The following is a 4,565-nucleotide window of genomic DNA, read 5'->3' on the forward strand; positions in this document are numbered from 1 at the left end:
TCCAGCAGGGCTCTCAGGGGCACTGGAATATATATTGCAGTTCTGGCTCAAATGAATGCATGACATAATTCCACTAAAATCGATGAAATTGTGCTCGGGGATGCTTCTCCACTGCATGGATGTGGTTTTATTGCTACTTACTGCTTACCCTGGATCTGTTTTAATATGATCCCAATTCCAGATCCATCAGGGGGAATTCCAAAGGGCTTTGAGAGAACCCATGTGGAAATCAGTGGACAGAAGTGGAGTGGGGAGAGTTACTCTGTGCGAGTATTGAAGTTTCTGAAACTAGTGGGAAACAAGCAGATGCTCTCCTGAGGAGTGTAGAGTCAAAACAGATGATGGCAGACACTGGTTTCTGTAGCTATCAGCATCAACCAAAATAATCTGGTTTATTAGCAAAGCTGCACAGACAACAGATTTGTCACCATCCAATAAATAGTCCCTTACAAGTCCTTAAAAGAAAAAAAAAATCTATTCAATTCAAGCATGCAGAAGGAAAAGAGATGTGCAAATACAGGCTTGGGGAGGAACAAGGTGAGATTGGGGTCAGAGCAGTTGGTGAGGCTGAATCACTCTCTGTCACTCTCCAAGAAAGTTCCTCCTGCAAAAAGGCTTTGGGGAATGCTCTGACTCGAAATGGGGGGTGAGAGCTCTGCAGAACAGATGAAATCCCCCTGGCAAAGTCTCTTGGATGCAATGGGGATGACACAAGGTAAATCTCACTCTGTTAAAAGATAAGTAGAAAGAAGGAGAATGTGCATTTACAATAATGTTTTCTTGCAGATTTCAGCTGCCTGGACTTCGATATCAACATCTACTTTAGTTTATTGTGCCCAGAGATCCATTCTCCTCTGAATTTCCTTTAGTTTGTTGTGCCCAAAGGTCCATTCTCCTCTGAATTTCTTTCCGTTTATTGTGCCCAAAGATCCATTCTCCTTTGAACTTCTTTTACTTTATTGTGCCCAAAGATCCATTCTCCTTTGAACTTCTTTTACTTTATTGTGCCCAAAGATCCATTCTCCTTTGAACTTCCTTTATTGTGCCCAAAAATCCATTTTCCTCTGAACTCCCCAGCTTCCAGATATGTATTAATATCACTTCCTCTCACCCAGCTATTGACTGAGGCGTTTCTGCAGAGGAAAACATTTCCTTCATATCTCTCCTTCCCACAGTTGCTGTTCATTCTGCTGCTGCTGCTACTATTTTCCTTAACTCCACATCTTTCTACTGGAGGATTTCTGATCCTTCCAAACCTCTCCAGCCACCTGTGGGGCTCATAAAGCTGCTGTGTTCAGAGAGCACCCAGACTCACTGAAGGACTGGAGCTTTTTTCCAGTGCATTAATCCTGTCAGGACCTGAGTTTGGTGATCTATTCCAGCCAAGCAAGCATCACTCAGAGTTAACTGCAGGAGGATTGGAAATGGCAGTTCTGGAACGCCCTGAATGGCCTTGGTGCTGCAGCACTTCAAATACAAGGGGAAAGCTTTGCTTGGCTGTTCGGTTGAAAGACAGTTTAGAAATATTCTCAAATATGCCAAATATTGCAGCAGGTGCAGCAGGGAAGCTGGAAATTCTCCTGGCTTCTTCTCCCTGAGTCATTTTCCAAGCTGGAGTGACCTATTGCTCATCATGGCCTTGGCACCTGCCATACTGCCTTTCAGCCTGGGGACAAAATTCAAATAAGAGGAAGAAAATGCCCTCATATCCCAGCAGAATCAGATTTCAAAAAAATATTCCCCATCTTTCTGAAGGAAAAATGGATTCTCTGATGTTTGCAATCTCACACCTCTCCCAGGCAATGCACAAGGTGGAGGAATGGGGGATGTGATTGTGGAAGCTGAAGGTGATGTCTCCACTCTGCCTCTGAGCTTTGCTCCTTTTCCTTGCCCAGGTTTGGAGGAGTCCACAGTCTGTTACCCCTGGAGCTCAACAGCTCCAGGAGCTTCCAAGGTTCCAAAGAGGAATCCTCCTGAGAGGAATTTGAAGGGACAGACATGAGATCTCTGTCCCACTGTCCATCAGCACAACCTCCTTACAGCCCTTCAGTTTCTGCAAATCCTGCAGCCTGCAATGAAAAAAAGCCTTTTTTTGTCCTAAAACACACTGAAAATATGACCTTTGGTGAGGACTGGAATGGCTGGGAAGAGACTTCTGCTCCCAGCCCTGAGCTCTTGCTCAAAACTGTGGGAGAGTGTTCCCACTTGCTTCCCTTCTCTGCTCTCCCCTTGTTAAACAGAGGCAATTTGGAGCCTCAATATTTATAAATGATTTAGCCCTGTGCTGTGCTGAGCCACTGAAATAATCATTGGCTCTCCCCCACGCCAGGACTTCACACCCGTGGGGATTTGGACATGGGGCTTGCAGATCTTTTGAACTCCCCCTTGAAGTTTCTATCCTCCCCCCACTCCTTCCATCTGCAGGAAAATGCAATAATTCACCTGTTCCTGTTTCTGGATGTATTTTCAGGCACTGAAGAGCTTGACCACTCACTGTTAATCAATAGAGTTGGAGTGTAGCCATCAGTCTATTACAGTTTCAAGCTTCTTCAAAGCAGAAAATGTCTGGAAAAATGAAAGGCAGAGATGAAATACACACATTTCTCTGGTAATATTTCAGAGGCAAGGGCACAGCGGTAGCTTTCTTTTTTAAGCCTGTACCCTATATATAAAATATATTTGAGGGATTTGGAGAATGAAGAAAAATTAAAATAATTAAGGAGCTGACAGAACTGATTTAGAGTCAGGGGAAAGAGGCAAAGAATGAAACATGTGCAGTGTGGTGGAGCAGGGCTGGCAGGGAGGGAAGGGACCTGAGGGAAGGGTTGAGCTCCAGGGATGAGCTGGGCCAACACATTTCCACCTTCATCTGAACTGGTGGGAAACCAGAAGCAAACTGAGGGTGCCAGGACCTGTCATAAGGAGTGCTGTGACACAGAGCTTTTCAATTTAAAGCCCATCCAAGGCTCAAGCTGCAGCTCTGGTCCCTCAGTGAGCTTTTCAGGTGCCACACTGAGAGCCTCTCCATGCTGGTGAGGTCTCCTGGAGCAGCCAAAGCAAAGGATGTCAAATTTGCAACAACGAGGGAGCAGTTTCCTTTGGCATCTTGACCAGGCTGGCCAAACCTGCCCCACTCCCTTTTCTCCAGGTGACATCCAGCTGTCACCTGCAGGGACATTGGCGAGAGAGAGATGTTGAGACAGCCTGGCCCAGGCAAGGCAGGGCTGTGCAAACCTCTCCCAAATCCCTGGGCTATTTTGGGAAGGCAGCAGCTCTGTGAACATGTCTGTGCTCGAGGCAGCAGATGGAGGATGCATAATTTAAAATAGGAGTGACCAGAGGAAGGTTTTTCCATCTGCTTTCTGAGTGTGGCAGTTGGACAAATCTTCTCCCATCCCCTGGGACTCCTCCAGGAGCTGCATTGCTGATGGAAAAGCTCTGCAAACCCAGACCTTCCCAGGTCCTTCCCTCCTCTCATGAAGGACAACCCTCTCCTGTCCATTGCAAGCATCTCCTGGGAGCAAGAATCCTAAATTGTCATGTTAGCCCTGTCACCCTTTGGATTAGGAGCCCAGAAAAAAAGAACCAACACCATTTGATGTTTCCCTGGGAGATATTTAATCTGCACCCTCACTCTGATAGTCAAAAGCCCTTCACAGAAACCAGTTTAGCAACCAGTCCTTTCTCTCCTGCAGAAATTAATTCAGGTATCTGGAGGTGAGCACATGAACCGTTCAGAGATTTGACACAGGAGATGGTAGGACATCTTTCACTGAAATATCTGGATTTTCCCATGGAAAATCATAAAATCATGGAATGGTTTGGGTTGGAAGGGACCTTGAAAATCATCCTGTTCCATCCCTTGCCATGGGCAGAGGGACACCTTCCACTAGACTTGAAATTATTTTGTAATGAGAAATATTTTATGTGGAAGACATTTCAACACAAAATGTTGGAGATCCTGAAGTGCTGCTTTGAATCAAGACTTCCAGACATCCCATTCATTCCAGATATCCCATTCCTCCATCACCTCTTTGAATGTCTCCAGACCAACTTTTATCCAATCTAATGATCATTTGGACACCAAAGATGCAATTCCTGCAGCAATGAGCTTCACAAGTCTATCTTCTGGTGGAGTTTTTGCCTCCCCTCCCTCAGACAGATCAGCCCACATTCTCCTTTATTTCCAATGCCTGCCTCCATCCCAAGGAAGTGCTTTTCCTCTAACGTGATTAGGTACTCACTGGCAAGCTGCCTAGAAAGCAAAAAATTGGGGTGGAAAAGTGGATTTTCCAGTGGTGAGAGCAAACTGCACGCTGGTCTCACTTCAAAATGTCTGCACAGCTGAAATATCTGTGGCATGAGAGATTCAGAAAAAAGAGATTCCTCCTCCTCCTCTTCTTCCTCCTCCTCCTCCTCCTCCTCCTCCTCCTGCTGCTGCTGCTGCTGCTGCAAGGACATGTTTCTCATTAAGGAGCTTGATGAAGGTCATTGCTCACTCCAGATCCGTTTGGCCACTTGAAAGCCGCCGTGGGCTATGATCCTTCTCATGCCTTTTGCAGCCT

Source organism: Lichenostomus cassidix, chromosome 4, assembly GCF_008360975.1.
Source record: "Lichenostomus cassidix isolate B80296 chromosome 4, HeHo_3.0, whole genome shotgun sequence".
NCBI lineage: Eukaryota > Metazoa > Chordata > Aves > Passeriformes > Meliphagidae > Lichenostomus > Lichenostomus cassidix.